Below are 24,270 nucleotides of genomic sequence, written 5' to 3'. Positions count from 1 at the left end.
AGAAATTAACGCAGAGAGCAAATTCTCGTAGCTTGCTGCAGCTCCACCAAAGAATCCTGTCTCAGAAAACCAACAATAATAAAAGTATTTCTTCCAAGACTAAAAACTTGCTCACATGCTGAAATGAACTTGTAAAACTACATATACTAGTGCCATCTGGTGACTCCTGACATAACTGTAGCAAACAATATAATATAGCCTTAAACAACATATCATGCATGCTGCTTTTGAAAAACAAAAATTCCTTATATCAAAAAATCTTAATAATCTTCATGAATCAATCACAGTTCAGAGAGGTTTTTAATGTTCATTGGTTTTGGCAAAAATACTTTTGTTTTACTTCAAATATTCCATCTCTGACCATTTAGTCTTTTCTCTCCCACCCCTTCATGTTACCTTTGATGCAACAAAGAGGTCCGTATAGAACTCAGATATTAGAGTAACTGTAGGAAGCTGTGTTAAACTGATATTTCTATCCAACTGTAGTCCATTGTGGGGCATGGCCCCTCCCTCTCCAGGCCTGTGGGTGGCCAATGCGCCCCACTACATCTCCGGGAGTGGGTGTCCCCTGACGTGGGGAATCAATGGGCAATGGGAGACGTGAGCTCGGGCCTGTACTCAGGGCTGAACAATAAACACAGTTACGGGGCCCCAGCCCCTGGTCAGGGCAGGGCAACAAAGAGTCTCGGGCTCAGGCCTGTACTCAGGATGAGCAGCAAACAGTCAGGCCTCCTGGCTCTGGCGGAGGCTTGACAAGTGCAGACTTCTTGCCTAAGGGTGGGGGGTGGGGGAAAGACTGCCACCCACGGGGTGGGTTCACTCGCTGTCAGTGCTGCAGCCAGACAGGGGTTGGCTACCCCAGGGCAACTTCCCAACTCCCCCTCAGGGCATACCTGGCTCTGTAGAGGGTCGTCCTGGTTGTTGGGGAAGAAGGCCTCTGTCATGACTTGCAGCCATGCTCAGGTCCATAAATAGCCCTGGTGGTCCTGGCCAGTCCTTGGCTCCCTCGGGGTCTGCAGTGGCCTCCCAGGTTAGGAACTCACAGGAGGTGTCTGGCTCCTCCGGCGGCTGCCTCCCAACTGAGTTCTCAGGCCCACCTTTTATACTTCTGGTCCCACCCACTGACTTCTGGCAGGAGGGTTGATGTTATACCAATAAAATAAAAACCAGCAGGATCTTATTAAAGAGGATAAGGCAAAATGCCACATTTATTGTGAATACAGAAAGAATCATAGTAAGCAGTTAGTTATAGCTATAACATTTCAGATTTATTCACACATTCATTCACACACACACACGCACACACACAGGTTCTGCAAGGTTGTTATCATAGTTACCAGCCTTAGAGTTGCTCGTGTGAAGCCACTGGCCAGGTGGCCTGGACGCGAGGAAGGAGCAGGGCCTTGTCAGATGCACATCTGATGCTCCTGGAAGTTGGTTTGCAGAATCAGACCCCAAAGTTCTCAATTTCTAGAGTCCATTTTTATAGGAATTTCTTCCTATGCCAGTCTATGGGAATTGCTTCATCATGCTGTTGCTGAATCAATCAGCAGATGGCACATTCCTGACGGCTCTGTGCTGCCAGATGTTATCTTGTTCTTCGGTTCTCCCATCCTTGAGGCTGTTGGGTGGATTCCAGTCTGCCCTCCGGGGGGCCTCTGGTTGTTTCCACTTGACGCCTTCTTCGGCTGATCGACATTGGATTCTTAGGCTGGCACCTCCCTGATCATTCATTTATTTATCCACACCAAGCATCCATCCGCATACATCCTCTGTCTCTATTTTAATCACAATTGTTAACAAAGCAAGATAAATACAACAAAAGGGCAGGGAGTCTCTGTGTGCTGTTTCTGTTGTTACAAAGTATTGCTTTGAGAATAGACTCTGTCTTAGGATGTACTAACACAATTAGCAGCTTGCAAGTTTCACACAGAGAGGGAGAGAAGCAGTAAAAACAAGAGCCCAAAAACCAAGAGACCTCTTAATTAATAATACCCTGGAATTTAAACTATGGGGAATCAAACTCATTTGTGATTTTAATACAGAACTTCTTTAATATGATCCAACATAACATTGAGCATGGTGTGGCTCTGCCCACCAGGGTTCAATGAGGGGCTCCTCCCGCTCCGGTTCTGTGGGCGGCCAATCGGCAACCAACCCTGAATTTCCCAAAACTCTGAATCTGAGGGAAGGGAGGAGGCAAAAGATGCTTAAAGGAGCCTTTTGAAGAAATTACACTTAAGCCTCAGAGTTTGGGTTCAGATGCTGTAAAGGTACATATTGTAAGTAAAATATGCAATTATGTGAAGTTAACTATGGCCAAATATGGGAAAATTGGAGGTGAAATCCCAGCCCCATGTTCAAAGATATTTCCATCACATCCATGAGCAGGAACCAGCTCCTCATAGATGAGCAAGAGAGAGAAGAACATAAATGGAGGTAGATATGTACTGGCTGAAAGGAGGGATTTGTAACCTGCAGCAGTCAGAAGCAAAAGGGCACTATGAGGTGGCAACTGATTGTCTCTCTCAGATTTAAAAGGCCAGCTCTAGGGATCCTATGCTGGGAAAGGCTCTTATAAAAGGATAAACCCAAACTGAGGAATACATCAACAGCCACATTTAGAAAGATGGGAGGCTATAGGGAAAGGGTGCTGAATTCCCCTTTCTGAGGACTCTGGATATGGGTGATAGCTTGATTTCCAGAACTGGAGGCTCTGTGTGTGTGTGTGAGAGAGAGAGAGAGAGATGGTGCTATAATAAATAGCCAGGTCTTTTTTGTGTAACAGTGGTTTTCCTCTGTTTGAGTTTTCGCAAAAAGAAAAGGAGTACTAGTGGCACCTTAGAGACTAACCAATTTATTTGGTTATTTGAGTTTTGACACTCTCACAAACACATCTTTAAGGAGAAAGTTTGTCTTTAATTAAGTAATAATTGTCATGTACGGCCTAACTCCAAACCCACTGTAGTCAATGGAAAGCATTCAGCCCCTTAGTGGGTTGCTACCTCATGCTATGATTGTGCTCTTGGAGTCAGACCCTTTAAGCAAAGGTAGGGATAGCGCACAAAGAGTGTTGCTGAGGCTGTATTTACGTGAAACATACAAATCTTTGAATATTTCATCATCAGCCCAAAATGGCCTAGGAAATATCTGTGCTTCAGATTTGTTCAACAAATATGTTCCTTTTAGAGCTTCACGCTTATTGCTTCCATATTGGCAGATGTAATTCAATGTAGCCTGATAATTCTGTTATATAAGGCCCACCAAGTTCAGTAGCAATTGGATTGATATTACCTGCAGGTATCTTTAAGGAGATGCTATTAATGTCACTATTCCAACAGCTTTATCAATACATTAATTGGTGTTAAAATGTTGACAGCCTGCCCTTATTGTTACTTGTCTGTAAGTAACCTGAAACTTTTAGTTAATAGTATAATTCTTGTAGTCCATTAAATTGTTTTGGAAGATTCTGAGTGATAGGAGTCCAGGTAGATAAGCTCTTTAAGGAACGTAATCCAGTACGATAAGCAGATCCATAATGTAAGAGTATTATAATTTGGGGGTTTTTTTGTATTTCAGTTGTGCAAAAGGGCCTTTGTCAGAATCAGGGTCCCATTGTTCTAGGCACTGGGGCCCAGAGCCATAAGGGTATTTAGGCTTCTAACATCTATTGATTTGTGAATCTAGGCCTGTACGCAGAACTTGCAATTTATTTCAGAGTGTGTCCCGATCAGATTTATATATACATTTTAAAAAGATCCAATATCTACCCTTTCAGAATGCTCTAAACCGTCGTTCCTAGTGGATCACAAGTACAAACTAAAATGATTGTATGGGACAAGGATGGTTGACACAATTAATACTGAAGATTCAGTATTTCAGTAATACTGAAGTAGTTACTGGAGCAAAGTCCCATGCCAGCTAAAGGCTCCCTAAGGGCAAATCTTTGCAACCCCAGAGACCCTTTGGGAAAATCGAACATCTCTGGTAGGAATACATCTGTTTACTTTTCTGTCTTCATTAACAGTCTCCAAATCTGTACAATGCTGAGTCTTAATCTATCCTTCTTGGAACCACATGCAATTCTTAGAACTTTCAATTCACTTTGTATCACCTGGTATGTCATGAAAGGGGGACTCAGAACAATCCTGAAGGACAAATAAGGTTTAGCCAAAGAAATTTTATGTAGCTGGGCCTCAACATGACCAAAATAAAACTGGCACAATTTTGCACCCATAATACAGGCACAAAATTGGAGGTGTAATTATGTGCACCTGCAAGTGCCCACATACAGAAGTATAAATCTGTGATCTGTGGATGCAAAATTGCATCTGTGATATTGCAGGCCAGTTCTGAACAATTAGGCGAATGTCTGCTCATTAAAAAAATAGTGCATGGGGGCGGGGGGTATATTTTCTATACCAATAAACAGTTCTCCAGAGGTTTATTTCTCTGAGTAATGTGTTATATGAATCAGTGAATTGATTTTTTTCATGCGTTCATATTTTTTATATTGCCTTGCAGTTCACTGGTACCTAAAATGGAACCTCTTAGAAGACAGGGCATCTTTCTTATATTTCAGTTCTATGTTCATATTTTCATTTCTGAACACCTTAATAAAAGGCTTAATTAAAAGAAACATCTGAATCTTTTCAATAATCTGACTCTTCAGCTACCGCCGTATATACTAAGGCTTTGAATGTGCCAATTATTACAAGTTCAGCAAGATTGTGCTGCTGGGTCCGACGTGTAGATAGTGGGGAGAACACTATCGGATTCTGACTGTAGGTGGTGCTGATCATTCAGTAGGTGGCACTCTTCCCTCTTGAGTTAGTACTAAGCCAAAGCCCCAGCAGTGTTAGGAGACACTGTGCCGCTGGAAGTGATGTCTTTGGAACGACTCTGTTGGGTGTTTCTGCATAAGACACGAAAATAAGTTTCTACTTCCAGTGCACAGGGGTGTTAGCTGTGGCATGCTACTTAAAATTCAGTTTGAGTAATTTCCTTCTGCCTATCTAAATCCCCCTGGCAATTTCAAGCAGACATTTTATTCTTCTTTACTTCCTGACCTAAAATCTGCTCTGTTGTATTCAATATACTCCACTAAAAAGTAGCCTAAAACAGTTACTGCCTTCTACTCCAGAGGTGGCTGCATTTCAGTGGTGGGAGATATGACCCGAAACAATCCTTAACTCAGTGTTGAATCATAATTAGTTGGCACTTTTAAAGTGCTTTGATATTCCCCAGAGGAAAAAACCATATAGAAGTGCAAAGTATTGCTGTTAATTATTAATTTAGGATTTTAAAAGCACAAATCTGGTCACAAAAATACTCTAATTCCAAATTCTGCATGAGAAAACTCAGGGCCACAAGAGAATTTGGAAGGTTTTTAATTAGGCAGAATTCACAAGGCAGACAAAAACTGGGAAGATGAAGATTAGACAAAAAGAAACAAGAATATATTTCATATGAATCTGCAAGAGACAGAGAGCGAAAGAGTAGCATAGTGACAGAGAGATACTTGGTCTAGATAGCAGACCAAATGCAGATTCACCCCAGAGATACGCACACTTCAGCACATCCTGCACTATTAAACTCATTGGGTAAAACTCAACCCTGACATAACTCCATCAACTTCATTGGAGTGACACCCAGGACAAATCTGGCCCCTTTTGTTTAGCTGGTGTCACCAAAACATAGACAATTAGACTGACACTGATAGCTGCCTGCACTACAGTTAGAGGAGAGAATGATTATTTGTATGTTGCTGACTCTACCCCATAGGGGTTTTGAGACTTGGGCTTTTTTTTTTTTTTTTTTTTTTTTTAAAGAAAAGCCTGCGGAGAAGGAGAGAGCAGTTAAATACATTACAAGTGACTCATAAATCAGTAGCAGACCGACTGCGGCTTTTGGGATAGGAAAGCCACCTTATGCCTCTTGTTTTGTTTACTGGGTAATGTTAGTAACCTCTTATCATAAAATTAGACACAAAGGGACAAATTCCACTCCACAACCTGAGTGTTAATCAAGACTACTTTAAAACCACTGGAGAGAATCTTGGTTCTACACTTGTGTAACACAGAACAGAATTTGACTGCCTGGCTGACCAAAAAGTAGCATAATTGTTACATAGATGAATCCACCTGCCTGGACTGGTGCCTTATTTTATGGATGCCATGACATGACCCATTCATCATTCTTCATTACACCTTCAGATGATCCACATCTGCACAGAAAAAAGGAATGGTTTCCTTTTCTTTCTGTTCTTTTGCTTGTTTCATCCATGTTCAGGAAGCAATGGTCTGTGCTTATGTCCCAAGCTTGGCACCAGATACCGCAGTGTCCATGATGGGAGTATGCAGAGTGCGTGTGTGTGTGAGGCTACAGTGATTGCTTTAGCTTGGACTTATACAGGGTACATGCACCTTTTCAGATGCTGACATGCTCGGGAAGATGTTGAACTCTCAGTCATCAAAGTCCATTTTCTTCTTGATCAAAGGTTCTGTCATTGCTGGTTTGATGTGAATGATTCTACTGGTTCAATTGACTGCCCACATCATTTTTAATCCCTCTGTCTTTCAGACTGTTTGTCAGAATTAGACACTGTCTGTATTTTGATTCTGCCTCCTTGTTCCTCAACAATCCTTAATCACTTTGTTTGTACGACTGCAGTTCCCTGTTTTATGGTTTGCCTAAATTCTCTCATGCTGCAGCCATACTATTCTGCCATTCAAGAAGTCCTAAATCCCTTCCTCCAACTTCAGTGGCTTTCTATCCATCTCCAAATTCAGGTCAAATTTGCTCATACAAGTTTCAGAATTCTCCCTCCACTCTATCAAACTGTAACCTTTGCCCCACTTGTCTCCGAACTCCCTTCTCTTATTTTGGCTTCCACGCATTCACCATGACTTGTTTCTCCAATATTGACGGAGGAAGAGGTTGGATATTGATCATTTGCATCTCCATTGGTTTTATGTTTTCTCCATAAACTGATGTTTCTTTGGTATTTTTACTCAATCCACTAGAGAAAGAACCTTGATTAATGCTGCAAGTGAGTTTGCGGCAGGGAGATGTACAACCAAGCGTGTGATGTTGTGTATGTCAGGTGCACAGTGACTGCCTGCTTTCTGCCATTGGACCTTCGTGTTGTCCTAGGAGGCTTCAGCAGAGCCCCGTGGCCATAGGGCTTTGTACTGAAGAGGGTAGTACAAAAGGTTCTCATACTAGAACAACAAAAACAACAACATCAGTGTTCTGCAGAACTCTGAATAAGCGCTGCGGTGGTGCTGAAAATGTATCTCTGAAGTTTGAAGAGATCCTTGCCAGCGAAGAGCAGGCTATGTCAGTACTGCAGAGAACAAGGGAGCGGAGGAAGCCACTTCCATGGTGATATTAAAGAGAGGCTGAGAGGGAGTCTCTTGCCTTCTTCCAGCTGGTAGAGTGGGTGCAGGACATATGCGCAGAGAGTACCTTTTGTAAAACATAACGAGATGCATGTTGAATGTTAAGGATGTGCTTGAATTGTCATGTCTATCTTGCTATTCAAAATACACATCATACGTGAACTGACAAAGACTCCCATTTCCTATCCCTTCATCTGTTTCATTGGAATGTCATGTTATTTGAATGAATTCTGTGGGTTTTATTACAGAAATGTCAATACTAAATCAGATGCAACATCTCCTATGCCATACCACGCCCCCCCATGATTCCATTGGCTCATCTCACCTAGAAGGTCAAGCATGTGGCCCTCTTATAAAGCATGGTGATTTCTCAGCCTGAGATCCCCCTGGGCTTGCATTTGAATTCCTCCATGTTTTTCTGATAGTAGCAAATCAGGAATCTTGTCCTCTGCTGTGTTTTCATTTCATAGAATCATAGAATATCAGGGTTGGAAGGGACCCCAGAAGGTCATCTAGTCCAACCCCCTGCTCAAAGCAGGACCAATTCCCAGTTAAATCATCCCAGCCAGGGCTTTGTCAAGCCTGACCTTAAAAACCTCTAAGGAAGGAGATTCTACGACCTCCCTAGGTAACGCATTCCAGTGTTTCACCACCCTCTTAGTGAAGAAGTTTTTCCTAATATCCAATCTAAACCTCCCCCACTGCAACTTGAGACCATTACTCCTCTTTCTGTCATCTGCTACCATTGAGAACAGTCTAGAGCCATCCTCTTTGGAACCCCCTTTCAGGTAGTTGAAAGCAGCTATCAAATCCCCCCTCATTCTTCTCTTCTGCAGGCTAAACAATCCCAGCTCCCTCAGCCTCTCCTCATAACTCATGTGTTCCAGTCCCCTAATCATTTTTGTTGCCCTTCGCTGGACTCTCTCCAATTTATCCACATCCTTCTTGAAGTGTGGGGCCCAAAACTGGACACAGTACTCCAGATGAGGCCTCACCAATGTCGAATAGCTCATAAATGTCGAATTTAAATGATTCTACTTTAGTTCCCAGCATCCCTGCAGTTGATTATGTTTTTTTGTTACCATTTGCTCTAGCAGTCCTGATTTGCAAGGCAGAAAATTATGTTTCTTCCAATTGACAACAAAGGGCCCCATGCTGGTTGCTGGAATTTACCCCTGATTGTGCCATAAGTCCTTCAATAGAAAATTCAGAAGCTACAGTATCTTTCACAGCAGGAAGAGAAGCAAGATCATCATGAGGGGTTCTGGTGACTGTTCTTCTCTTTCAGGATGCCATTCTAAATATTTTTGTTTACCTTTCCCACCCCAAATATATTTATACTGTTGAATAATAAAAATGAGTAAAGATCATGCAACTGCATATTAACCTAACAGGCATTCTTTCTACATGCCCCCAACCCATTGCCATGATTATTTATGTAATCAGTAGAAAAATGCATGATGAACTCAACTGTCCAGGTCAGTCTGTGATCAGTCTGATTTGGATGATCAGAATATGATGTAATCCCACAAAGCATCTTGGGAAAGAGATGATCTGCAGTGAGAGCAATGCAGGAACAACATTGAAGAACCCTCTGGATTGATTCTCTGCTGTCTTGCGCCTTGTGTAGTCATTTCCAACTATACAAAGTGAGTGCAGGACCCCACCACTATTGTAAATAAGTGGAGAATGGTGATGCATTTTACATCCACTTTGTACCAATGTAAATGACTATCCAGTTTAAGCTAGTGGAGAATCAGATTATTTATCTTTGATATTAACTTTGTAGTACAAGGAAATAATAAACATTATAATTTGCTGCATATTGAACCAAATTATTTTGAAGGCTGCCACAGTATTCTACATGCTATTCAGGGTCTCAGTGATAATATATAAAGGCCATAACAATCTGAGGCTGTGTCTATACTACAAAGTTATGTCGATGCACGTTACGTGGGTATAAAGGCCCTGAAGTTGGTACATTCCTTGTGCACATGCATCCTTGGTTCCTTGTGTCGGCAGTACACATACGCACCAGGCATGCTTGTATCAATGCACCTTGGGCAGGTATCCCAGTGGGCAACTTGCCACCATCCAACACTGTCTTTCAGAAAGTTTTGGAAATGCATGATGGGCCTGAAACGAGTCACACAGTGGTGACAGGGAGCATTTGGGGGAGCGGGGGGTTCAGCTTCCCAGTTTGCAACCGTCACCATCCCATATGTCATCAGTATCCTATAAGTTTTGTGCCTTTTTTCAAAATCCCACAAACCTGCGCTGCCCTTCTCACTGTCCGCCATCTTTGACAGAAGCATGGTGTCTGCACAGCGCTGCACTAGTGTAATGAATGTTGCAAATACAGGGTGCCCAATCCTGCAGTATTTGAAGCACCGCCAGAAGAACCGAATCAGTGATGAACATGATGATTTCTTGGAGGACAGTTTGCTGTGGTACATAGCGAGAACCAATGCAAGATTGTTGGTGGAGTTCACAGAGCAGCTGTAGATGGTCGAGTGCCACTTCTGGGCCTGAGAAACAAGCCATGACTGGTAGGATCACATCATGATGCAGGCTTGGGATGACAAGCAGTGGGAGAAGAACTTTCCTGGATCTGTGAGCTGCACTCACCCCAGCCCTCCAGCGCAGGAACACCAGAATGAGAGCTCCACTGGCAGTGGAGAAGCAAGTGGCGATCACACTGTGGAAGCTTGCAATGCCACTGCCAGATTGCTACTGCTGAGTTGGAAGTCAAGTTGAAGTTGGGAAATCCACTGTGGGGGGAATCTTGTCTTGTAAATGTGCAGCACCATTAATCTCCTTGTGCTATGCAGAACTGTGACCCTGGGCAATGTGCAGCACATAGTGGATGGATTTGCAGCAAGGGGTTCCCGAACTGCAGTGGAGTGATAAATAGCATATCCCTATTTTGACACCAGAGCACCTTGCCACAAAATACATCATGTGACAGGGTCAGGCCAGATGGCTACAGGAGAGTGATAGAAGGCAGATATATTAGCCCCAGGTTAAGTAGGTCCCTTTTCCCTGGGTAAGGTAACGGGGAAGGTTCCATAACAATCAGGAACCTTCTGGAGACAATTAAGACTGACAGGCTGATTAGAACACCTGCAGCCAATCAAGAAGCTGCTAGAATCAATTAAGGCAGGCTAATCAGGGCACCTGGGTTTAAAAAGGAGCTCACTTCAGTTTGTGGTGCGCGTGTGAGGAGCTGGGAGCAAGAGGCACTAGGAGTGAGAATGCGTACTGCTGGAGGACTGAGGAGTACAAGCATTACACAGAGTGAACGAGAGAGAGACAGAGCTATGTGCTTAAGAATATGAGGCATGTTTATGTCTAGGAAACATGCCACAGAAGTTACATGGGTTAAGATTGCAATTTTTTTTCTAGAGGCTTCTATATATTGTGTACAGTGATGCTGCTGTTTGAACTCCTCATATGTGTGTGTGTAGTGGGGGAAAGGAATCTCTCCTTGGCATAGGACTTATTAGTATCATCAATCATCAGGGATGTCATTTCCAAATTCCCTTTCCCTCACCTAATTTGCTAAACCTAATTCTTTATCACACTACAAAAGCCAGCATGAGAGATGGAAGTGATAATGAGACGTGGCTTGCTCATCCATGCTCTACTATACAGAAGCAATGTGAGCCTGGCAACTTTCAGAGAGCAGTCCTCCCCCCCCGCCATTTTTTTTATTCCTTTCACTGAAGGCAGAAAACAGCATCCCCTGCCTGATTTTATATGTGGCTTTCTTTTTTTTGCTCACCGCGTGAGTGCGTTTCATATTCTAAAGGTGCTAGTAAAGGCATTAGTCAACCATCTTTTGTTGCTGGCTGCACACAAGTTCGCTGGTGGTCTGGAGGTGTTTTGCAGCACCACAGAATATTTGCTGATGCATCCAGTTCAGGGTCCCGCCAAAATGCTCATCATTAATCACAGCAACAAAAGGTCAACTTTTTGTTCAGCTTCAAAACTAAAGTAATTTTAAAAAAATCCTTGTCACAAACATTTATATCACTTGTTTTATTGAATTTGCCAACCCTTTTGCATTTGGGCAGAAAATTGCTTATCCTTAAAATCTGGGAAAAAACATGAATGAAATCCTGGGCTCGTTAACAATGGCAAAACTCCCAGAGATTTTGGCAGGGCCAGGATTTCACCCCTTGAGTGTGACATTTAAGGCCCAATTACGCAAGCCTTTCTCATGTCAGTGAAGTTTTACTCACACCAAAGGCTTCTTGATTTTCCTGGGTCTATCACCCAAGTAACGCCCTGAGCCGCCATTGTGATCTATGGGGAAAGGGAGTCAATGGGGCTTCATGTAAGCACAACAGTCTGCCCACAAGGATCCGAAGGCAGGATCAGGGCCTAAGACCCAGATCCCCATAGGTAGCTAGATGCCTAACTCCCAGTGAAACCAATGTTCTCGGTTGGTCCCTAAATCCATTTGAGGATCTGGGTCTAAGTGCTCACTAGTATGAGCCAGGGTTTCACCAACAGGCCTCTAATACGTAGCTCTTTGTCTGACACAACCGCCTCTCACTGGATGTAACAAAGACAGGCACAAAGCCATGGCAAGAAAACAGAAACAAATAGAATTAGTAATAACTCAGGTCTAGAGCCCCAGTGGGAAATGACCTTCAAAATCCTCTCTCTCTCTCTCTCTCTCTGTGTGAAAGAGAGAGAGAGAGAGAGGATCTTATTCTGACAGATAAAACACAAGGAATATATATCTAACGTGCACATTTAACACAAGCTCAAAGACTCAGTGCAGGCACTCTTAATGGACTTTTCTAGTTGCAGGAAAATGACAGAATCAGAATACAAAGGAGCCTCCAATTAAAAGCACTTTTGTTGGAAATTCTTATATTTTTAAAAATTGGCCAAGAATGAGAGATTTAGTTTTAAACCAACAGGAGATTTTAACCAGGCAGAGAGAGAAAGACATTTTGCGGGAGTTTTTCAAAGGCGCCAATGGGAGTTAGGCACCCCGCTGTGAGAGAGGCGTAGGGGAGTGTGTGTGTGTCACCTCTCCCAGTGTGTGTGGGGGGAGGGGGAAGGGTGTGTGTGTCACCCCCTCCTCGTGTGAACCCTAAAGCCTTAAAGATAAGAAGATAAATAAAAAGAATCCAATGACACAGTATTTCTTTTTAACAGGGGCTCAGTCAACTTGATGTTAATTTGAACATTTGTACTGCATAGCTCTGATTGATTGCCATTGAACTTGCTTGAATACAAGTTATTTTACTAGGTGTCCCGTATTCAGCATAGGGAAATATGGTCACCCTACACAGAAAACTGGTTTCTAATGAAACATTTTGGTAACAGGAAAAATATAACGAAAGGACAAATTGTGACCTCTTTCCTCACAAGGGTATTTTTAAGTGCTCCCATTGACTTTAGTGGGATTGCTTATGGTTTAAGGTACTGCTCAACACACGTAAGGGTATCACAGTGTGGCCCAAAGTATATCGCTGTGATAATTCCAGCAATAAACTCTGTTGTTTACAGAGAGAGATTTACTGCTCCTCCTCAGGAGAGGTGTTTCCTTTCCAAGTAACTCTCAGACTAAAAACCTGTGTTAAATCAGAGTTTTATTGCTAATAGAGAGCTAAATGACGTTACTCAGGGTATCCTTTTGACTGTAAGATCATCCGGGCAGAGACTGTGTTACTCTATGTTTCTACATTCCTTAGCAAAATGGGGCCCTGTTCTCGGTTGGTCCCTAGGCACTACAGTAAACTAAATAATAAATAAGTGTCCCTTCAAGAAAAATACCTCATAACATAATGACCTTTATGGCACAAAGGCTGCAATGTTAATGAATAATGGGCCAGAAAGTAATCAAACAAAAAGGAGACTGTGTAGCGTTTACAGACTTCTCCAACCATAAGTCCCAGTTTGATCTAATCTTTTGATGGCCCAGTGGTCATGGAAAGCGACCATCAGGCCATTTGAAAATCATCCAGCCCATCCAGGGCCAGATGCTAGGCTAGGATTATTAGTCAAAATGTCTTCTCCCATAAAGAGGAGTAGAGCAGCCATTGGACAAATCCCTGGCAGTGTCTACTGATAAATATAATTGTCTCATGGTAATAGCTGTCTCCATGGGGAGATCCCAAAACTTGTTGATGAGGCATGGACCAATGACTTCACCAGTAGAGACTACAGAGGGTTGGCCAAATGGTTCCTCTACCCTTGGCTCTGCCTTCCCCAAGGCCTAATTTCAGTTTCTTTTCCCACCATAAATGCGTAAAAGTCTCAAGGCCCTGCTGAGCTTGTCTTAGAAGCAAGGATGTTTTAGTGGCATTTTAAAAATCAGAACTAGAGACAAAAAACATAAAATGAAGGATAGATATAAAAATAAACATGACTAGACATATAAAATGGAAAGCATCAGAAGGCTGGCAATAAGCATAAGTTCCTGAATATTAAAATATTACCTACAGCATGGCAGAAAAAATCCTTTTACTCTCTCAGCCTTAAGCTGTCTGCTTCTGCCTCTCAGATCAGTCCAATCAAGTGTCCCAGAGTGACATGTTCTGGAATGTTCCAGAGCCACTGACAAACCTGTAGATGTAGCCCATAAGCTTTGGCAGCTCAAGTTTTCACTGTTAGCTTGTGGCATTGTACTATCTTCCAGGCAAGATCAAGATAGTCATTTCTCTTATGGGGATTCCTCTTGTTAATAAGACAAAACACATTCTTTTCTGAACCCTAATTTGAGTTAATCTCTGTTTCTTCGTGTGCCAACTCTGAATATTAGTCAATATTCTCCTTATGTTCCCGTACCCTAATGAGCCTCCTCAAATATATAGGCCACTCCATCCCAAGGATCTATAGAAATGATAGATACAATCACCATAGTATGTGAGCACTGATCTCTCAAGGTAGTGCTGTAGTCCTGCCCCTCAAGAGCATGTATGTAGTAATTGGTCATCTTTACATAGAAATTCCTTGAGGCCAACCTTTGAGAATTTACATTACTTGGTCTGTCCGCCCTAGAATAATACATTCCTATCTATTTCCCATCACACCATTAATGTACTCAGATAAGTTCAAACTCACCTTTCTGAAGAGGGCCAGCACAAAGCCGATCCAACACATCAATCCCATTAGAAATTACAGTGAAATTCTGGCCCCAGTGAAGTCAATGGCAAAACTCCCATTGAGTTCAAATGGACAGGATGTCACCTGGCATGGACAAAAGAAAGTGAGCCAGAGCCTCAACTGATATAAATCCATGTAGCTGCATTGAAATCTAATTGTTATTATTATTATTTATTTCTATTGCCATAGTGCCTAGAAGCTCTAGTCATGGACCAAGACCTCATTGTGCTAGGTTCTGGACAAACACAGAACAAAAAGACAATCCCCATCCCAAAGAGCTTCCCAGTCTAAGTGTAAGACAGGAGGCGATAGGTGGATACAGACAGCCAGACGGGGGAGCACAAGGAAACAATAAGATGATATGGGGTGGCAGAGGCCTCAGCTCAGTAGCCCCCCTCACCTAATTTGAACTAAATGGAGCTTTGCTGATTTTCACCAACTGGGACTCTGGCCCTAAGCCTCTTTGACATCAAACAGTTTAATACAAAACCTGTACATGAAAAATCGTAAGAGAGGAGTGTTGGCCAAACATGGCCCTGTGAATCAGGAATACCAGAGTCCTAACCTTGGCTCTCACATTTGTAAATTTGAGCAAATCTGTCACAGCTCTGTGCCTCAGTTTCCCCATCTGTAAAATTAAGATAATAATACTTCCTTGCCAATGGACAGAATTATTGTGAGGCTTCATTAGTTAATCTTTTTAGAAGGCTTTGAAATTCAAAAGTAGACACCCACCCACTCACCCATGGCAAATTTTTTTTTACAAATAAGTACTGTACTATAAGTACCAATATCATTAGTATGTTTTCTTAACACCAATCATAATAAAGGGCCAACTGAGTGGAATTTGTGTCGTGTCTGGTAAATTGTCTTGACAATTTTGCAAGGTTAAGTGTGTCTATTATTACATCCCCATAACTGTCATAACTATCTGTACTAAGTGAAATATTATTATTTGCAAATCTACCAAAATATTCACTGAGGTGCAATGCAAGTTACGACAGCTTTGACGGTGGTTATCGAAAGCCGGTTTAACAATTTTGTCAAAGCAGGCAGCTGAGCACTAGGTTAAAACAATAGCAATTTTCACCTTGAAGACAGATTTAGTGGAATGCATTGTTATTAATTTGCAGCTTTAAGAAGTGTAACCGTCTCTGTCTCATTTTCCCTGTGAGAGACTCATCTGCTCTGATGCGTGTAACCATTGATTCTCTGTATTAAGGAACTGATAAAATAGATTAGGCACAATGGAATGTTAATTAAGACCATGTTTCACAATCAGCTGCCCAAAATCATTGTCTTTTTTGTAGAAAAGCTGAGCTACTATTTGCTGATGAACTACTGGCTGTATAGAAAGTCAAAACCAAGAAAGCAAGAGACATAGACCAGGCAGATACGTGGGCATGATGCCAAAGATAGAAAAAATGACGAGACAACCCAATCATGCTTTTACTGTGTCCTGTCCTGGATTAGTGTGTCTGATGGCTGCAAACAAGACATTACATGCACATTTAAACTGTTCATTGAATTGGCCGTTTTCTGACTGGATTTGCTGTAAGTGCAACGAGTTTAGTGAACTGGGACTCAGGAGCCATGTGTCCTATATCCAGCTCTGCTGCATGGCCGTTGGCAAGTCACTCATCTCTCTGTGCGTCTGATTCCCTTCCTACTGTTTTGTTCTCTTGTTTATAAAGTCTATAAGTTCTTGGGAGGCAGGAGTTTCTTACTGAGTGTTTGTACAGTGCCCGGTGCAATAAAGCCCCATTCTGAGCTGGAGCCTCTAGGTGCTACTGTAATACAAATAATAATAATGAACTGAAATGGACAGGCAATGTACTGTCAGGTTGTTTAGCCATCTTGGGCCCACTATGGCACCCTGAGAGCCATCTGTAGCACTGCTCTGGAAAAGGCTTTCCCCATGTCTGAGTGACCTACCTAGGCTGTCACTTTCCCTTCCCTCTGCCGCACCAGAACTCCATGTCCTCAGAGAGGAGACCTATGATTTTTTATTTTTTTTTCAGGATGTAAGACTCAGTGTCACCTGTGCTCAGATTAGAGTCAGAGAAGTGTCTCTTGGCAGTTTACAAAAGAGAAAATGGAAATGTCATTGTTTAATGTGGCATGTGGTAGAGAGTCTATGCCAGGCTCCTCTGAGAGGCCCAAGACTCCAGTCACATGGGAAAGCTGATAAAAGCTGCCTCTGTACAGTGACTCAGCTCCTCTCTCTCCCCCTTGGCAGCAAGTCACTGCTGCACAAGCCGTCTCATCAGGGAAGAGTGCAAGTAAATCCAATTTGAATTCTGAGCAGAGACGACTTGCAAGGGACAGCCCACTATTTTGCAACAGTAGCTGGGAGTAAGAGGTGCAAGAAGCTGAGAGTGAGAAGGCATACGACTGGAAGACTGAGGAGGATAAGCATTATTAGACATCAGGAGGGAGGTCCTGTGGTGAGAATAAAGAAGGTGTTGGGAGGAGGCCATGGGGAAGTAGCTAGGACTAAGTTAGTGGAAATTTATTCACTGCAATCAATAGGCTTTGAGTCAGGTCGTTAGTGATTTGTCCCAGGCCACACAGGAAAGCAGTTGGCAGTGCTGGGACTGGGAATCAATATGAAAGCTGAGATTAGAACTCCAGAGTTCCTGGCTGCCTGTCCCATGAAACAATTTAAATGTTTCGGGGGCAACTATTATCTTTCTGTAATGCCAAAACCACTCCAATGTCTCTGTTAATGCCATATATCTAGCAGTAATATGTGCATGGTGCTGTAATGGGAAAAGACCTCTTTTCAGAAGCACCATCAATGGTTTTGAGAAAAGTAAATAAAAATGCTTATATATATTTCCCATATATAAGAAAGATGAATTCAAACTGGACCAAGTGCAGAAAGGGCTACTGGTGTGATCAAAGGAATGGAAAACCTACCTTAGGCGAGGAAACTGAAGGAGCTTGGCATATTTAGCCTAAAAAAAAAAAAAAGAAGGATGAAAGGTGGTAAGATTGCTCTCTATAAATACATCAGAGGGATAAACACCAGGGAGAGAAAGAAGCTAAGCAGCAGTGTTGGCACATGAAGAGAAAGTTACTCACCTTGCAGGAACTGAAGTTCTTCGAGATGTGTGTCCCTGTGGGTGCTTCGCTCTAGGTGACGGTGCGTTCCAGCACTGTTGATCGGAGATCTTCGGTAGCAGTCTTGGTCGGGATGCACGCGCTCAGCTGGTGTCTCATGGTCTCGTTAGAATCTGCCTGAGCTCGCACGTCCCACGCCCCCCTCAGTTCCTTCTCTACTGTGGAGAAATCACACTAGTACTCCAAAGTAGAGGGGAAGAGGGTGGGGAGTGGAGCACCCACAGGGACACAAATCTCGAAGAACTTCAGTTACTGCAAGGTGAGTAACTTTCTCTTCTTCTTTGAGTGCTGTCCCTATGGGTGCTCCACTCCAGGTGAATGTGGAGCAGTACTCACTATGGTTGGTGGGACTTTGGAGATGCGGCAGTGAGTACCGTAGAGAATACTGCATGGCCTACTATGGTGTCTGCTGTGGTATCCTGCATGATAGCATAGTGTTTGGCAAACATGTGTTCACAGGACCATGTAGCTGCTTTACAGATGTCAGGAATGGGTACGTTATGAAGGAAGGCAACGGATGTCGACACAGCTTGAGTGGAATGGGTTAGAATGCCTTTGGGTGGTTGAATATTTTGGATGCGGTAACAGGATCTGATGCAGTCAGAGATCCACTGAGACAGGCGTTGCCTAGAGATAGCCATACCTTTCAATCTTTTGGTAATGGAGACAAAGAGTCACGGGGACTTACAAAATGGTTTAGGCGATTAAATAAATAAATCTAAATAAAAGGCGATTGCTCGCCTGACGTCAAGAGTATGCAGAGTTGCCTCATGCAGAGTCTCGTGAGGTTTGGGGTAGAACGTAGGTAAGTATATCAGTTGGTTAAAATGGAAGGTGGACACCACGTTAGGGAGAAATTTAGGATTGGTCTCAGGGTGACTTTGTCTTTGGAAAAGATTGTGTAGGGAGGATAGGCCATCAGGGCGCTTATTTCTCCTACTCTCCTTGCTGACTTTATTGCAACTAAGAAAGCTACCTTCATGGACAAATAAATAAGAGAGGAGGTAGCCAAGGGCTCGAATGGAGGTTTCATGAGACCGCGAAGAATGAGGTTAAGATTCTGTGTAGCTGCCGCTGGATAAATTTCAGGGTAAAGGTTTTGTAGGCCTGAGAGAAATCATTTTATGGTGGGATGGGTAAAGAGTGAGTAGCCTTCTAACAAGTCATGGAAGGTGGTAAGTGCTGCCAGGTGTACTTTGATGGAGCTGAGCGAGAGTCCATCCTATTTCAATTTCAGAAGGTAGACTAGGATGTTAGGGAGATCACCGTTTGGAGTGTTAAGTGATTATGTGCGCACCAGAGGGAGAAACGCTTCCACTTCTGCAGGTAAGTTTTATGAGTGGAGTCTTTTCTACTGTGCAGGAGGACGTAACGGACTTGCTCGGAACAAGCTAGTTCATGGGTTTGGAACCATGAAGGAACCATGCTTCTGGAGCTGGGGGTGAAGAACCCGTCCTTTGTCCTGGAAAAGCTGGGGAGAGGCCATGGATGACGGGAGGACATGTGGAGTAGGTAAGGATACCACGTCTGTCTCGGCCAAGCCAGGGCAATAAGTTTGACCTGGGCTTTGTTGTCGATGATCTTTCAAAGAACCCTGTGTATCAGAGGGAAGGCGTACAGGAGAGAGTTGGTCCATGGGAGGAGGAACGCATCTCCTAGGGATGCAGTCCCGAGTCCCTCTCTGGAACAAAATAGACAACATTTTCGATTCTGGGTTGTGGCAAAGAGGTCTATTGATGGGGTCCCCCAGAGGGAGAAGAGCTGTTGAAGTATTGCGGGGTGCAGTTCCCATTTGTGTTCTGTCGAGAAGTGCCTGCTGAGTGTGTCGGCAGTAGTGTTGTGGCAGCCAGGTAGGTACGAAGCAATGATTTGTATGTGATGTTTTCTGCACTAATTCCATAGTCGGATGGCTTCCATGCATAGGGAATGTGATTGGGCTCCCCGCATCTATTGATGTAGAACGTACATGCTATGTTGTCTGTTAGGACCTGAATAAATTTGTTCTTTATGAGGGGAAGACAGTGAAGGCACGCTCGTCTCACTGCTCTGAGCTCTAAGAGATTTATGTGCAGGGGCATCTCTGATGCAGACCATCAGCCTTATGCCCTGTGTCCCCCTAGCTGCGCTCCCCAACTGATTAGGGAAGCATCCATGGTGAGCATGAGCGTTGGGGATCATTGCTGGAAGGGAACCCCCGTGCAGAGGTTTTCTGGTCTTGTCCACCATTGTAGGGAAGCTAGAACATTGGGAGGAGGAGTTAGTAGCATCCCTAAGGTGTGTCTGTTGGGTTTGAAGTTGGAGCTGAGCCAGCCCTGAAGACATCTCATGTGTAGCCTGGTATACTTGACCATGAAGGTGGTGGCTGCCATGTGACCAAGGAGCTGAAGGCAAATTCTTGCCTGTATCCTGGGAGGAACAGAGAGCATGGGTATGAGCTGTGTGATAGCAAGGAATCTGTGATGTGGGAGTGAGGCTCTGCTTTAGATTGAGTCCAGATGAGCTCCAATGAACCCGATCTGTTGTGTAGGTGTCAGGGTGGATTTTTGGATGTTTATTTAGAGGCCTAGGCTGTGGAAGAGGGAGATGGCGAAATGGGTAGCTTGAAGCATCTCACCATAGGAGTTGCCTTTGATGAGGCAATCGTCTAGGTAGGGGAAAAGCGTGATTCCATGTTTGTGGACGTGAGTCACGACTACAGCTAGAGTCTTGGAAAAGACTCTCGGTGCTGTGGAGAGTCCGAAAGGAAGAACTCTGTATTGAAAATGGCCGTGACCGATTGTGAATCGTAGGAAGTGTCTGTGAACTGGATGAATTGATATATGAAAATAAGCGTCCTGTAGATTGAGAGCTGTGAACCAGTCCCCTTGTTCCAGTGCAGGTATTATTGTGCCCAGCGTGACCAGCTTGAATTTTTGTATCCTCACGAATCTGTTCAGTCGGCGTAGGCCTCCATCCCCCAGTCTTTTTCTGGGTCAGAAAGTAATGGGAGTAGAACCCTTTCCCTCGATGTTGTGTCGGCACACGTTCCACTGCGCCTAGTTGTAGAAGGTGAGCCACTTCTGCGCAAAGTAAGTGCTCATGAGAGGGGTCTCTGAAGAGGGACGGGGAAGGGTAGGAGGGTAGAATATAAAGGGGATAGAGTAACTGGACTGAACTATTTCGAGGACCCAGCGGTCCTGTGTAATCTGCTGCCAGGCATGTTGGAAACCTTGGAGACGGTGCCAAATGGGCAAGTAGGCAGTGGAATCAAGGGGTGGTTGTGCAGACCCTCAACCAACATTTCAAATTGTTGTTTATTTCCCGATGGGTGGGAGGTAGCTGCTTGAGCTTGATTTTGTCTGCGCTTAGCAGGTCTAGCGCAATTCATAGTTATATCGTATGGTTTGGATTGAGGCCAATAATACTGTTGTGTGCATGGTCTTTGATAATGTTGGTATCATTTGTCTCTTGGGAAGGGATGGGTGAATGCCCCAGGGTGCGCAGTGTCGCTCTGGAATCTTTCATGGTGTGAAGTTCATTGGTTTCCTGGAAAAAAGCTTATCTTTATCAAAGGGGAGGTCCTCCACTTTGGTCTGCAGATCTTTAGGGATGCCAGATGCAGAGAGCCATGAAGATCTGCGCATAACCACAGCAGTTGCAGTAGTACGGGCTGCTGTGTCCGCAGTGTCTAGAGATGCTTGTAGGGCCGTTCTGGAAATCAATTGGCCCTCAACAAGGATTGCTTTGAAGTCTGCTCTCCTATCCTCTGGAATATAGGAGGCAAATTCAAAAAGTTTATTGTAATTATCGAAGTCGCAGCTGGCAAGGAGGGCAGAATAGTTTGCAATTCTGAATTGTAGAGTGGAGGACGTATAAAACTTGCGACGCAAGACATCAAGGCATTTAAGGTCCTTGTCCTGTGGGGTGGGCCGATATTGTGGCTGTTTCATCCTTTGTGCGACTGCATCCATAACAGAGAGTTCGGCTGTGGATGAGAAAATAAAAAGTCAGTGCCTTTAGCGGGAACATAGTATTTACATTCAGCCTTTTTGCAAGTTGGTAATAGAGAAGCTGGAGTCTGCCAGAGAGTGTCAACTGGTTCCAGGAGTGCTTCATTTATGGGGAGCGCAATCTTTGAGGGCACAGAGGGTTGGAGGATTTTGAGGAGTCTGTGTTGTGTCTCCTGAACCTCTTCCAACGGGATGTCTTGGCTGAGTGCCACCCTCTTGAAAAGTTCTTGAAATTGTTTACAGTCGTCCATGTTCTGTGGAGGCAGAGGGAAGAGGGCTCCATCTGGAGTTGATGGAGAGTTAGGGATCGGTGAGTCAGGATATGGTCCGTAGCCCATGTTCTCGGGGTGGGGGCGGGGTTCAGGTGCTCTAGAAGTAGACGGAGTTGGAGATCGAGGCACAGAAGGAGGTAGTGGTTTGGTGGAAGAGGCCTGAGAGTGAGTGGTAGAAGGAGGTGGCCAAAGGTACCACTGAGGCCAAGGCATAGGGTAGGTACCTGTCCCTGTGCTCCACGGGAGCCGTGGCTGAGGCGTTTGAAAAGACTGAGGCACCTGCCTTTGGTGCTGTCAGTGCAGAGGGTAAGGATCTCACGGGAGACCCTTTACCCTTATTAAAGTTTCTCTTCTGAGACTGTTGTGCTTCTTGCCTCTGCTCCAGAGAGGGTGAAGCCATGCTCCCAACTGGTGCAGATCTGGCCGTGGAGCATGAGGGAGAGGGTTTAACTTTCCCCGTCTCCAAAGGCGGCTGTAGGGATTTTTCTATTAGCAGCATTTTATGCCGCAGATCCCTGTCGCAATGAGCCCTCGTCTTGAGGCTTGTACAGTGGAGGCATTTTGCGGTGATGTGGGTTTCACCGAGGCACTTCACACAACGTGAGTGCCAATCAGACCTTGGCATGGAGTCCTGACAGGAAACACACTTCTAAAATCCTGATGCCCCTGGCATTATGAATTAGAAATGGCAGGGGAAAGTGTCTCAGCGGGAGACAAGCCAGAAGTGAATTTTTTTTTAAACTAAACTATGTAACTACTGTAAAGGAAGGGAAACAACTGAGATGTTACTAATAACTATTCCTATGTTCTTTGCAACTGTTTCCCCTACAGAGATCATCAAAGAGAATCAGCACTGCCCCGAGTCCTGTCTTCAGCCGAGGACGGTTGAGAAGGAACTGAGGGGGGCACGGGACGCACGCGCTCAGGCAGATTCTATTGAGACCGCGGGACACCAGCTGAGCGCATGCGTCCCAACCAGGCACTGCTACCGAAGCTCTCCGATCAACAGCGCCGGGACGCACCATCACCTAGAGTGGAGCACCCACAGGGACAGCACTCGAAGAAGAACAACTGGATATAAACAGACCATTAATAAGTTTAGGCTGAAATTAGAAAAAGGTTTCTAACTATCAGAGGAGTGAAGTTCTGGAACAGCCCTCCAAAGAGAGTAGTGTGTGTGTTGTGGGAGGGAGGGGGGAAATATACTTGTTTCGAGACAGCTTGATGAGTTTATGGTCCGGTATGAAGGGACCACCTACAACGGCCCATGGCCCATCTATGACTGCTATTAGCAAATATCTCCAACAGCCAGAGAGGCCTCTGAGTTACTACAGAGAATGCTTTCCCAGATGTCTGACTGGTGAGTCTCACCCACATGCTCATGATTAGCAGAGACCCTAGGGGTTTTTTACCTTCCTCTAGAGTGTGGGGCATGGATCAATTGCTGTTTGAACTAGATTAAACAGTGGATTTTCAATGTTGATAAATGCAAAATAATGCACATTGGAAAACAATCTCAGCTATATATATATAATATGTATAATATAATATACGTAGCTATATGTAAAATGGGGTCTAAATTAGCTGTTACCACTCAAGAAAGAGATCTTGGAGTCACTGTGGATAGTTCTCTGAAAACACCGATGAGAATGAAAGAATATGCAACAGCACTGCTTATTTGCAAGCCTTGCATTTTAAAAAGTCCCCCAAGTTGACTCACATCACTGAAAGACTCATCCATACAGTTCTGCCTTGTGCTTCATTCCCAGTCACTTTAAGCAGACCTTGTGCACTGTGTCTTATAAGGGGACTTTTTTCAGTGAGCTCATCCATTAAGGACCATTTGCAAAGGAAATACGTATTTGGCCCTTTTAAAATAACAGAATATTACAGGGGCATTTTAAATCCATTGGGCCAGGTACTCTCAGCCACTAGGTCCACTTTGTAGCAGCACAAAGGGGATGTAAAGACCTAGTGGAGTGACCAGAAATAGCTAGTGGAAAATTTTATGTGTGCAGGAAGCGCTGCCCTGGAGCAGCTGCTGCCCTGTTGCCCCTCCCAAGCTGTATCAGCACAGGAGGGACTGTAGCCCCTTATAGTGTTGGTCTCTCAAAACTATATTGCATTTTCTTAAATGCAACATATTTGCACAAAGTTGACTTGTGTGAGTAAAGTTTCTCTTGTGTTTAAGTGCTTTGCAGGGTCAAGGGTTTTACCCTGTCCATGATTCTTTTGAAAAATTACAGTTACTGTGGAAAATAATATGGGTTTGCTGTTTGCTTGCTCTTTCAGTGTCTATAATAGACATTTTTAAAATTGAACCAATCTACAAGGGACTACCTGAATGATCAA

General features: G+C 43.9%; 1 long non-coding RNA gene across 1 annotated transcript; it reads left to right on the top strand.

The window, feature by feature from the left end:
- Positions 1 to 16,878: 16,878 nt before the first annotated feature.
- On the top strand, positions 16,879 to 24,180 carry LOC140906081 (uncharacterized). The gene is made up of 3 exons (XR_012157038.1): positions 16,879 to 16,978; positions 19,020 to 19,169; positions 22,750 to 24,180. It is a non-coding gene; the product is annotated as an uncharacterized LOC140906081 (long non-coding RNA).
- Positions 24,181 to 24,270: the final 90 nt, after the last annotated feature.

This window comes from Lepidochelys kempii, chromosome 2 (assembly GCF_965140285.1).
Source record: "Lepidochelys kempii isolate rLepKem1 chromosome 2, rLepKem1.hap1, whole genome shotgun sequence".
NCBI classification, from domain to species: domain Eukaryota; kingdom Metazoa; phylum Chordata; order Testudines; family Cheloniidae; genus Lepidochelys; species Lepidochelys kempii.
Note: the sequence above shows the minus strand (reverse complement) of the source record. Positions and strands in the feature narration are given on the sequence as shown.